Consider the following 13440-nt stretch of genomic DNA (forward strand, 5'->3'; position numbering starts at 1 on the left):
CCTTCAGACATCAGGAGTTCTTTTAGGTTTGGCTGGATATTACCATCGATTTGTTGAAGGGTTTTCATCTATTGCATTATCCATGTCCTTAATGACTTAGAAAAAGTTGAGTTTCAGTGGTCAAATTTCTATGAAAAGAGTTTTCAGGAGTTGAAGACTCGACTCACCTCAGCCCCAATTCTTACTTTGCTAGGTACTTCAGAGGGATTTGTTGTGTACTGTGATGCATCCAAAGTAGGTTTAGGTTGTGTCCTTATGTAGAGAGGTAAGTTTATAGCCTATGCCTCTAGATAGATTAAGCCCTATGAGAAGAATTATCCAACTCATGATCTTAAGCTAGCAATTATAGCGTTTAACTTAAAGATTTGGAGGCATTACTTATATGGGGTGCATGTTGATGTGTTCACAGATCACAAGAGTTTAAAGTACGTATTATCTTAGAAAAATTTGAATTTGCATCAAAGAAGGTAGTTAGAGTTATTAAAAGATTATGACATGAGTATTCTGTATCATTCGAGAAAGGTCAACGTAGTGGAAGATGCTCTCAGTGGGTTGTATATGGATAGTATTGCTCATGTTGAGGATGGTAAGAAGAAATAATCTCAGGAAGTTGATTAGCTTACCCGAATAGGTGTCCACCTATCGATTCAGTAGAAGATAGTGTATGGGAGTAGAGTAGTTCAGAATCCTCCTTAGTTTCTGAAGTGAAGGAAAAGCAGGATAGAGATCCCAGTCTAGTTAAGTTAAAAAAATCAGTCAGAGATCAGAAGGTAGAAGTTTTCTCCCAAGGGAGAGATGGTGTACTGCGTTGTCAAGGTCGGCTATGTATACCTGATGTGGATGATTTAAGGCAATGAATTCTGGAAAGCATTCCAAAAGGGTCTTGGTACCCAAGTCCACCTCAGTACAACCTTTCACCCTCAGATAGACGGTCAATCAGAAAGGACCATTTAGAATCTTGAGGATATATTAAGAGCATGCGTAGTTGATTTTAAAGGTAGTTGGGATGATCACTTAACTTTGATTAAGTTCAAATATAATAACAACCATCATTCCAGTATCCAGATGGCTCCGTTTAAGGATCTTTCTATTATTGGTTGGTTTGAAGTAGGTTAGGCAATAGTAGTAGGTCCTGACTTGGTGTTTGATACATTAGGAAAGATTTAGTTGATCAGAGAAAGGCTTAAGGTAGCCCAGAGCCGATATAAATCCTATGAAGATGTGAGGAGAAAAGATCTTGAGTTTGAGGTTGGTGATTACGTGTACTTGAAAATCTCTCCCATAAATGGGGTGAAGAGGTTCGACAATAAAGGGAAACTCAGTCCCCAATATGTTGATCCCTACTGAATTCTAAGTCATTTTAGAAAGGTAGCATACGAGCTTGAGTTGCCTTCAGATCTAGCCTCAGTACACCCAGTGTTCTATGCCTCATTGTTGAAAAAGTGTATTGGTGATCTAGCTGTAGTTGTTCCCTTAGAAAGTGTGGATATTCAGAATAGTCTTTCCTATGAGGAAGTTCCAATCAAAATTCTCAATCGTCAAGTTCGTAGACTAAGGAACAAAGAAGTTCCCCTAGTAAAAAATCTTTGGTAGAATCAGTCCGTTGAGCGAGCCACTTGGGAAGCTGAAGAAGATATACGTACCAAGTACCTCATCTTTTCTTCGTGAATTTAGATTCAGTTTAAGGTATTAATCTTCTTAAGATTCCTTTTTATCATACTCAGTTTCAGTTACATATCATGTTCATGTCAGTCGTGCATTTATGAATCATTTTAGTCATGCATTATATGCATCAAATATACATGTTCAGTGTGTAAGATCAGTCCATTAGTTTCCTCAGCTTAACCAGTATCATTCAAGGATGAGTGATCTCAAGGGGGAGATATTATAATACCTCGTATTTTCCTAGCATAATTTAAGTCTCAATACATGAGTATTCATATACATAAAATTTTCAAAATACTCATTATTTCTCAGTTAAGAGCCGACCAAGTTGTGGAAAATTGAACTAGCTTTCCAACAATATAAAATTCACCTTAATCCGATAACTGAGTAAGAAGTTATGGTAATTTTATGTTTCAGTTGTAAAATATCGTGATTTGGGCTCGTAGCACATTGCGGAGAAGTGTAAAATTACGATGTCAAATTCTAGTCAGACTTTGTGATTCCACCATATCGCGGTGATGTCCTATCTCATAATTGTCCCTTTTCAGTGAAGCTCCATGATCATGGCGCGTCGCGGAGGAGTCCCATTTCACATTTGGCAATTTCCAGTGAGCCTCGGTGATAATGGCGCATGGCAGAGGTGGCCAAACTGGCATTCCAAAGGCTTACCGCGATAGCTCCGAATTGCGGTGATTTTCTAGGTCCCAATTGGCAATTTCCAGTAAGCAACTGCGGTGTTGGCGCATCGTGCCCGAGGTAAAAATCGAGATTTTCAGCTTTCAGTTCTGAGTTTTAAATTCTTTTAGGGGTATTTGGGTCTTTTCCCACTGACCTAATCATCCTAAAACACGAGATTTAACCAATTAGTGACCTAAATAATCATCATTATTCAATTCCTCTTAAAAATTGAAGATCCTTTTCTCAAGAGCAAAAACCCTAGCTCTCAAATTCAAGGTCAAATCTCAAGAACTCTCCATCAATCCTCTCAAATTCATTAACTCAGCTATGTAAATATTCATCCATGGCTTATTTTCTCCCATAGAGTCTAAGTATCCATTTTAAATTACAAAATTATGATTTTTCAAGTTACCTTGATTTTATATTATGATTAAACCATGAAGTTTTATGAATCTTGTTTTATACCATGTTTTAGCAAGGGGTCACTCGTCATTTTAGGCTTATTTTATCATGTAGGATATGAGAAGTCACTCGTCATTTTAGGCTTAACTATCTCACAGGGGTCACTCATCAGATTAGGCTTGACAACCTTCGTTCTTCGGGACAATACAGTATACCAGACTAGTGGATCCACACAGCCAACGTTAGTAGCCATGGTACGGTACTAACATCCTTCCAACTGGGGTTACAGGTTGGACCCTAATTAGCTTAGATTGGGGCATGTCGGTTAGATGATACCTCCCACAATCTCAGTCACAGTCTCAGTTTAATTATTCAATTTTAGTTGTTTGACTACGACATTAGATATCAGTAATTCAGTATCAGATTCAATATTTACAAATTATATCCAGAATATGTTATATACTTAGTCATGCATTTTCAGTATTTACAGCCTTTCATGCATACTCTGTATTTACAGATTTCACTTATTCCCATGTATCTACAAATTTCACTTATTCCCATGTATCTACAAATTTCATGCACTCGAGTTAGTACTAATGTCTTATATGTACATTCAGACGGTTATTATTCCTGTTCAGGAAACCATGTATATTAGCCTACCCATGTAGCATATCATTACATTCAAAGTACTGATCGCATATCTTTCTTTTGCGCTATGATATATTCTATCATAGGTTCGGACGCTCAGTTCTCAGACCGCGCTTAGACTTCTCAGACTCTCAGTGGTAGCAGTGCTGAGTCCTCATATTTCGAGGATAGATTATTTACTTTTTGTCTTTAGTTCAGTAGTTAGTGGAGTTAGTTGGGGCCTGTCCCATCAACTCACAGTCTGTCGGTTTAGAGGCTTTCAGACATTACAATTAGTTATTCAGTACTCAGACTTTAGTTGATATATCAATAGTTATTCAAATTTTCTTTGTCTTACCAGATTTAGATAGTTGTTTTCTAGAGTTATGGCATAGCGTTGATTATAGTTATTAAAACCTTATGGCATATTAGTTTTTCTTCCGTATTTATGATTATGTTATTCAGTGCTCTCAATAGGTACCAGCTCATGGGTTAGCTTGTGGTCCTTCAAGATTGTAAGCACTTTATGATGCCCAGGGTGTACTCTCGGGGTGTTACACCAGGATACAACAACCTTATCATAAAAAACAACTTAACAACTCTAGACAAGAGTTGAGTTCAAAGCTCCACAAAAAAAACACCTCCTTTCAACTAATAAACTCTATGTTTAACTAAATTTTATGCACTCTTTGCTTTTCTTGTGTGTTTCTTGTACTCAATGTTTTCTTGCACTTCTTTAAATAATACAAGGCCACCTCTATTTATAGGTGAGAAAAATATTTCATTCAATGAATAAGAAGAAAGTGGATAAAGATGGAATATCAATGGCCTTAAAGAGTAAGACAATGGATGAATAAAGAGTGAAAATTTACATGAATCTCAAGGAAAATGGTGGGCAAATTCAGATGCCACAATCAAAAGTCAAATGCACCTACATGCATGATACATGGCCTCAAAATAGACATGAAAATCCATTGGTCATATCATGCCATTAGGGGAAGAACGTAATCAACAAATACATGCACCAATTCTAAATAATTATAAGCATGAATAAAGATAAACTTTAATATAAATAAATATTAAAATGCTCTTAAACCATCAAGGACAATAGGGACCATTTATTCTTTGATTGTCATATCACTAGAAGGCTATGGTTCATTATACTGAACTGGCAAAAAATGAGCAATATCTTGGTGATTGGGATGCAGTATGATAATGAGTAAGTGAGCAGGCTACTGGTAATCTCTCAAGAGGAATGATTTTAAAATCCAGCTTAGCAGTAGTGGTGTATGTTATTTGGATTGGAAAAATGCAGGCTCCACTATTGAAGACTTAATTCTCAAAGTGAAAATTGAATTATCTACTAGAGTGAGATCTAATAATAAGCTTTTCGCATACATTAGTTTCCTGTAGAAGTTGAGATTTTGTAGTTTTGGTTTCTCTATTTTTCTAGTAGTAGTCTAAGTGAGACAGAGGAAGGGGTGCATGGTTGTGTCTGCTTTTGGTTCTGTAACTTGATTACTTGGTGATTAATGAAAAGTAGACTTAATTACCAAAAAAGATAATCTATAACCTACTAAATTTAGTTGTCTTGTTTTGAACCACATATTTCAACAATCTTCCTTTTTTTTTCTCAGTCAAACACATCACATAAATTAAAACGGAGAAATAATACTTAATTTATACCCCCTATTTAACACTACAAGAAAGTAGAGATACAACGACGTTATATAAATGTCTTATTAAGAACTTTAAATGTCACAAATTTGTCTACCAAAATTTAATTTACATTTGAAACAAACGTCATAAATTTTAGTGCCGGGAATGTTTTCAACATTTAGGTAAATATTGGAAAAAATTTGTGACATTTACTTCGAGACATTTAGGTAAATATTGGAATAAATTTATGATATTTATTTGCAACATATAGGTAAATGTTGGTAAAAAATTTACGACATTTATCTTTGACATTTAGACAAAAGTTAGTATGAGATATATGACATTTTATTTTCGACATTAAGGTAAATGTTGATAAGAAATTTATGACATTTATATGGAATGTCACTTAATTTCTAACATTTAGATTAAATGTTGGTAGATTTCTCTTTGTGACACTTACCTATGGCTTTTATAAAATGTTGTATTTAAATTACCAACGTTTTAGTTAATGTCAATAAATAAAATATTGATGTAGTAAAATTTAGTGACATTCATTTAGAACATTGCAAACTTGTCATCAATATTACTTCATTTAGATGAACGTCAGTATCATTTTAAATATGGATACAAATTTTCTATAATTTTTCTCATGACATAAATATTTCTGTTTAATTTAATCTATACATTCATAAGTAACAACCACATGAAATATATGTAAAGTAAATGTTTCTAATATTATAACTAAAGAACAAAATAGAAAAATAATATTTATATTTAAGAGTCAAAATCCCATCCACAAGGATACATCATTACTGTCCACAAAAGCCTCTAATCCAAAGAATATCATCTAAGTCGGGACATGCCCCCGACTATGACAAAGGAAATTCAAAGTTCTAGGATAAAAGAAGAAAACCAAAAGAAAGACCAGACCATTCGAAATATGGAGGGCTCACCACTTCATAGTTGACCGATCGGATAACTAGTTAGAAATTTATCAACCACAATATGATTGCTCATCATGATAAATCCAGCTAGTATAACTAGTTAGAAATCCATCAACCACAATATGTTAACAATCAAATATTTTTTGACAAATTTCATATTACGACACTTTCGGTATGGATACAAGATTGAAGATGCATTAGGGCTATCTAAGGACGTAAAGTGAAGAAATTATTTGGCTCCATTCTCATATAATGGATCAAGCCTATTCAATAAGTTTATCCAGCTCTTATCCATTTAAGTGTTTAACCTATACATGTAGCAAAAAAGAATGAACAAAATGTGTTTTTTCTTGATTAAAGCTGCACATATTATTATTTCTTAGGCTAACAAAGATGTACATATTCACTTCTAAGAACTAAAAAAATACTTTTGAAAATTCTTACACAACAAAGAATTATACCTCCATAATATTAAATGAAATAAAAATCACATAATAACCTGCAAATTAATGTTCTTCTAGTACCGTTGCCTTCGTTATATACTCAAAACTGTAACTCAATAACAAACTTTCGATAAACATATATAATAGATGTTGGGTGTTTTGGTAATTTCTAGTAAGAAAATGACCCTTTTAGAATCTAATAGAAAAGGAAGATTTATTGTAAAAGAACACATTCATTTTCAAGTCAATAGTACACATTCCAAGTAACTATCCAATAATTGTGAACACATCCATTTTGTGAGAATGTTACATTAAATCGCATAAAGATAAAATGGAAGGAGTAAAAAGATATTTCATATCCACCTAGGCTTTTCAAGAATAACTCGAGTAAGAGATTGCATAAGGATTTAAGGCAAAAATAAATTTTTATTAAAAGCTTGGAGAAGTAGTTATAAGCTTCGGTAGCACCCTTATGCCATAAGAATCATAAATAAACCATAAGATAATTATTAATCACTCAAACCCAATGAAAAATCCAATAGAAAAAGATAAAAGCACTCGGTAGCTCTTCCCAAACTTCTTGAAAATGTAAGATCATAAGACACTAAGCATACTGGACTTTCAAACAATGTTTAAAATGAATATTATAAGGAAGAGCAAAATAAAAGTAAACTTTCCCATCATATGATGGAGACAATTATACCTAAATTTTGCGAGTCAAATATGGTTCTTTTAATGAATAGTAGCAGCCCATCATAGATAGTTATTTATCAGAACATCTTATAGAGATGTTACACCTATTTTTTTCGTTGGTAAAAGTATTGATTAAAGAGAAGCAAGCTGCTCCAAGGTATTCACAGAGGAGATCCTATATGATGAGCTCAAAAAGTGTAGCATGGCCACTAGAGAATATAATAAACTCTTCATGATCAAATTAAATCTATTTATACAAAAGTATTTTTCTTCTATGTTCCACATCCTCATTCACTTGCCATGATCATAATATAACCATTATAGGACTAAAAATAATGACTTGAAATTAATGTACTTACAAGTTCCTGTAGCTAAACTAAAAATTCTAGGCTATAACTGCTAAGGTACAACTCACAATTAATGCATTTTTCACCATTCATTCAGTTCACTAGTCTGCATTTTAAGTGACTATACTTAACCATTTTAAAGTGACTAATTCATATTCTCAAGTTAGTAAACTTAATCATTTTCAAAACACAAGTTCACATTTTAAAGTAATTAATTCACATATAAAAATACTATACTTAACCATTTTTAAGTCACTATTTTCATAATTCAAGTGACTACACTTGATCATTTTCAAGTCACTAGGACACATTTCAAGTGACTACACTTTACCATTTTCAAGTAACTAATTCACATTTTTCGTAACGTTTGCAATTAACATGGCCTAAACGTTCATACCATAAATCATAAGACTCAAGCAAATAAGACGAATTCGAACTTTTATTCATTTCAACAGTCATTACATTCATCTTATAAAGGCCCTCCGTGAGATAGTCTTTTCCTACATACATTTTTCCTTTGCTAACTACAATTTTTCTAGAAACGGTTACACATTGGAATCCGTTCTTATCAAGGAGCGAAACAGAAATTAAGTTCCTACGTAATCCGAAAAATATAACACATTGTTCAGTGTCAAGACCTTGTCGGAAGTCATCTTTAAGCAAACTTTTCCAATTCCCTCTTCCTTAGCAGTAGCGGAGTTGGCCATATAGATTATTTCTTCTGCTTGAGCTGGAGCAAATAACGAGAACAACTCTTTGTTTGCGCAAACATGGCGTGTGGCAGCAAAATCCATCCACCATTCGCGTGGATTTTCCACCAAGTTGCATTCCGTGAACATAGCACACAAATTATCATATTCTTTGTTGGACTCAATCATATTCGCTTGGTCCTTTTTCTTGCCTTTCTTTGGAGCTCGACAATCTGTGGACTTATGACCAATTTTGCCATAATTGAAGCATTTTCCCTTGAACTTTTTCTTTGATTGCTTCCATGTTCAACTTTCTTTCTTTTCTTCGAGTTGTTTTGGCCATCTTATAGAATATGTACTCCATTCATTGTAGAACTCCCCTTTGACCTTCTTTCGACAGCTTGATTATCTTCTTCGATACGGAGTCGCACGATAAGATCTTTAACGGTCATCTCCTTGCGTTTATACTTTAAGTAGTTTTTGAAGTCTTTCCACAAAGGTGGTAGCTTCTCAACTATCGCTGCTACTTGGAAAGCATCATTCACAATTAAACCTACAAAACAGTTTATGTGAGTATTAAGAACATTTTTAATTTGTTCAACTAAGGTATTTTTCAAAAATATACCTTCTGCTAGGAGATCATGTATAATGACTTGCAACTCCTGTACTTGAGAGACAGCAGATTTGCTGTCAATCATTTTGAAGTCCAGGAACCGTGCAACAAGGAATTTCTTAATTCCCGCATCCTCCGTTTTATATTTTCGTTCAAGTGCCCCCCACAGTTCTTTTGATGTCTTGGTTCTACTATAGACATTATAGAGGTCGTCTTGGAGACCACTCAGAATATAGTTCCTGAAAAGGAAATCCGAATATTTCCAAACTTCTACAATAACGAAACGGTTTTTGTCCGAGGTTCCCTCGGGCACCTCAGAAGCGTCTTCGCTAGTGAACCATTGTAGACATAAAATGGTGAGGTAAAAGAACATCTTTTGTTGCCACCGCTTGAAGTCAATACCAGAAAATTTTTTGGGCTTCTCCGCCGGTGCCATCATTGGCAGAGCATTTGTGCAACTGGATGTGGCAATATTATTTTCCCCCATAGACGTTGTCGCATCCATCATTTGACTTTCAGTTGTCATTTTTCCTGTCACCACAAGACAGAAAAATTAGTATTTTTCAGAATACTATTAATAAATTTAAATAACTTTAAACACTTCTTCTTCTTGTTTCTAGTTAACAATGAAATTTTTATTACTTCGAATCGTCAACCGAGTGAACCTTAACTTGTGATGAAGATTTTATGTCTTCTAATCACTAGTTAAATTCAAGCGGAGTAGAAAGTTTAAGCTTTAATCTCCAAAAACAAGCAATACAGATTCTGTAAAGTTATTTCTTAAGATTGTTATTTTCCATAATACATTCGGGTATGCAAAATCTGTATATTGCAACAACAACTTCAACTCTAGTTCAAGTATGAACAAGAACACAATGAAGTATTAAATACCCTCAACACAAGATCAAAATGACCTTTCCAAGAGGTATATTTATTTTCAGAAAATAAAGATGAAACAGAAGTTATTAAGGCCAAGTCGTCCGAATTCACGGACTTTCCTTAAGGAATAATTCTCCTCACTGTACCCGAGGTTATGGAATCTTCCTCCCAGGATAAAATGGCCTTCAATCCGACTATAGCGGTACCTCAAATAGGCGGATTCTTCGAACACACTCACGGTTTGAATGATCACACTTAGAATGTTTTTAAGACAAGAAGAAGAATGTTTTGAAATTTGAAAATTTCTATGTTTTCTATTTCATAAACCTGCGGATGAAACCAGATTTATATAGCCACTAGATGCCCCTTTGAAAAGGTGGCATTGGTTCATATTAGAGGTGTGCGACTCTTCCTGAAAATGCATGTCTATTCACTTAAACCAAGCAGTAATTTTTTGAAACAGTACACTATTTCGTGAACAGTGCACTGGTTCGAAACAGTGTGTATTTTCGTTGAAGAGATGCAACTTTCTGAAACTGTGCAATCTTCTATAACAAAATCAACAATCTAAAACAGTGCAACCTTCTGTAACAGAAGCAACAATCTGAAATAGTACAACAGTTTCAAACAGACGCATCAATTCTGAAACACTGTTACAGCGTGTATATATATAAACGGAGGCCGAAATAATGCAGAAAATTTTACTGCATTTTTCCTTGGCATTCTTCATAATTCAAAGAAATTTTGTCCAAAAAGATAGATCTCATCAATTGATCATTTGACAAATCCAAATCCAAATCCGAAGCCGAGCCGAGCGACGACAACGATGAAGGCGCAAGGCATCATTTATTTCTTGCCTCACTTGCCATGTGGAGTAAGTGTTTCTCATTATAAACACTCTCAAGTTCTCTTCTTCCACCAATGTGGGAGAAAAAGTAAACTTGTCATTTTGGGAGTATACTTTCCATTTTTAGTGTCTCCTTTCCTCCACCCTTTTACTCTCCATTTTTCCATTCACACCCTTTTCATTACTATGAATCCAACAATTACGAAGTGATATATTTTTTGAATAAATGCGTAACTTAAATTAATATTAGATTTCAATCGTTCTAAATAATAAGAAATAATAAAAGAAAGGAGAAATATATTAACAAACAATTTATATAATTTTTTACATATTATATTTTTGGTTAAACATCTACCTGGTAGCTTATGAGTCAAGGAATACTTATAATAAGGAGAATACTAAAAATTAGTTAATACATCATACCAAATATGGAATAAAGCTAATCCAAAATTTTATTCCGAAATTATTTTCTATATGCAGTGAATCAAACGGCCATTGAAGGGGGAGCAATATCCAGTTGATTTGTTCATTCCGAAGATGTAACAACTAAAACTTTAGAAGACAATAAAGTAAAGATAATCGATTAACGTAAAAGGTAAGAAAAAGTACTTCATATAAGAGGAGCTATCAAATGTTATTCAAGTAACATAATAATAATGAACTTTACGAAAAGAGATATCTGAACAAAAAATTGTTAGTCAAGTAGCATTCTAAATTACTAATAATGAACATTACAAAAAAACCTAACTCAATTATTTTTACTACATGATGACAGTGGGGGTGATTTAATTGGGGTGGAAGTGGAACTGACGAATTAGTGGTTATGTTACATTTTCTGAAATAGTAAATTAATTTCTCCTCTTTTATGATTGTGCTCATGCTTTCTCATGAATTTGTAGAAAAAAAATTAATGATTTTTGAATGAAGTGAGAAAAGGAAATAGAAAAATCCAAGAGCAAACAGTCACAAACTTTTACATAAATACTCCATGAATGAAATTAGCCAAATGAAAAAGTAAGATGTGTGTGCAATAGAGGAAAGGACATCAACGCTCAAGCTTCTTTTATAGAGGAAAATTATAAGGCTGACGCAAATAATTACTTTTCTCATTATCACTGTGTTGAAGTAGTTCCTCCGTCCTATTATACTCGTTTCAATTTGATATTGCACATTGATTAAGAAAAATAATTAATAACATGGTTATTTTACCATAGTAGCCCTATTAAATGATGTTTACATTTTAATTAGAAGAAAAAACAATTAATAATAAGGATAAAAAAGGAAGAAAAAAATTGTCTTGTCTTGATTAATGAAAAATGACAAGTAAAATGAGAAATTAAATTAGAAAATTTGGACGAATAAATTAAGACGGGGAATATATGTTACAGACATTAATTGACTTTAGACTCTAGGTCTTCCTCTAATAATAAGTTTGTTATTCATTCTAATATTAATCAACAATGTTTCATCTTCATCCATTATTTGATTAAAAAAGGAAAAGAAGAAAACAAATAAATATGAATCATGGCTAAGAAATATGTCATCTCACCTCTTATAGCTAGAGTCGTCAGTATGGGCCAAGCCCGTTGGGCCGGTTCAATTCAGCCAGTAAATTATTAGAATTGGGTTATGATTTTTGCAGCTTCTTTAAGAACAGGGTTTCTTAATCGGCTTATATAAGATCATAGGTCCATGGGACTTGAGCGATATTAGGCTGGCTCGTGAGACAAACAAAAAATGATTAAAAAATAGAATAGAGTACTAAGAATAAAAAAAAAAAAGTGTCCAAACTCAACGTCTATTTGAACCATTATAGATATTTGAATATTAAATATATTTATAACATATATAAATAATTAAAATATAAAATACTAAATTTGAATTAAATATGTTTGATGAAGATGATGTGACGATGTTGAATACACCATAAGGGTCATGTGAGTTTTTTTTTTTAGCAGTTCATTTTCATATATATATAATTCCTCCATTTAGATTGCAAGGTATGTATTTATAATATAATGGCATTGATGTGATGAACAATTTAAGCACCTAAAATAAATAAATCATACAACAAAAAGAATGATTAGAACATGAAAGGCAGTAGGACATCAAGAACTATGAAGACATCCATAATATTTAAGCTAGAAGTCAAATATTATAAAGAATAACAAAGGGCCAAATATCCTAACATCCATCCATGTCCAGTTTCTCTTCTTCAGAGAATCTCCACCAATCGTCCACCCTCTTGGAATTGCAGCATCTTTCAATCCTCTTCGAACACTGCTTTCCTTCAACACGGCATCATCGTCTCAATTATGTGACATTTTATAAGGTGTACAAATTATATTTTATAAAAAAAGAATAAATGAGAATTCAAACAATGCAAATTATAATTCTAAACAATATATAGTGAAAGATTTAGCTTTAATTTTGATGATGGAGGGGAGAAGGTTAAAATGCATCTATTTATAGTACATAATATGGAATATCAAATGATTTCATGAACATGATTATTAATATAATTTATGAGTTATGATCATCAGAAGTCATAGGAGTAATGAAAATAAAGTCCAATTAAGTTTTTGTATTGAAGAATATGAAAAAATAAAGAAATAGTAATTGATATATTTATTTTTATTCAATGATAAGAAATAAATAAATAAATAAATAAGGAAAATTGTTAAACAAAATTGAGATAAAAAGGGTAAATATATTTTTGGACCAAGGGTAGCATATTACTTTATCTTTGTCTTTACTCTTTTTTTTTTCTATACTTTATTCATAGATAAATTAATAAGAATTATTGAAAAAGAGAGAATTTAATGAAAAATTCTTAATTATGTGATAACTGTCGTCCATGCTGATTGTCATGGCCCCTCATTTCTTTCATTTATTAAGATATCTAATAAAAAAAATAATTATAATGGGCGGTGAAGAGTTAATTTAATTTAATT

This window comes from Capsicum annuum, chromosome 12 (genome assembly GCF_002878395.1).
Source record: "Capsicum annuum cultivar UCD-10X-F1 chromosome 12, UCD10Xv1.1, whole genome shotgun sequence".
NCBI classification, from domain to species: Eukaryota; Viridiplantae; Streptophyta; class Magnoliopsida; order Solanales; family Solanaceae; genus Capsicum; species Capsicum annuum.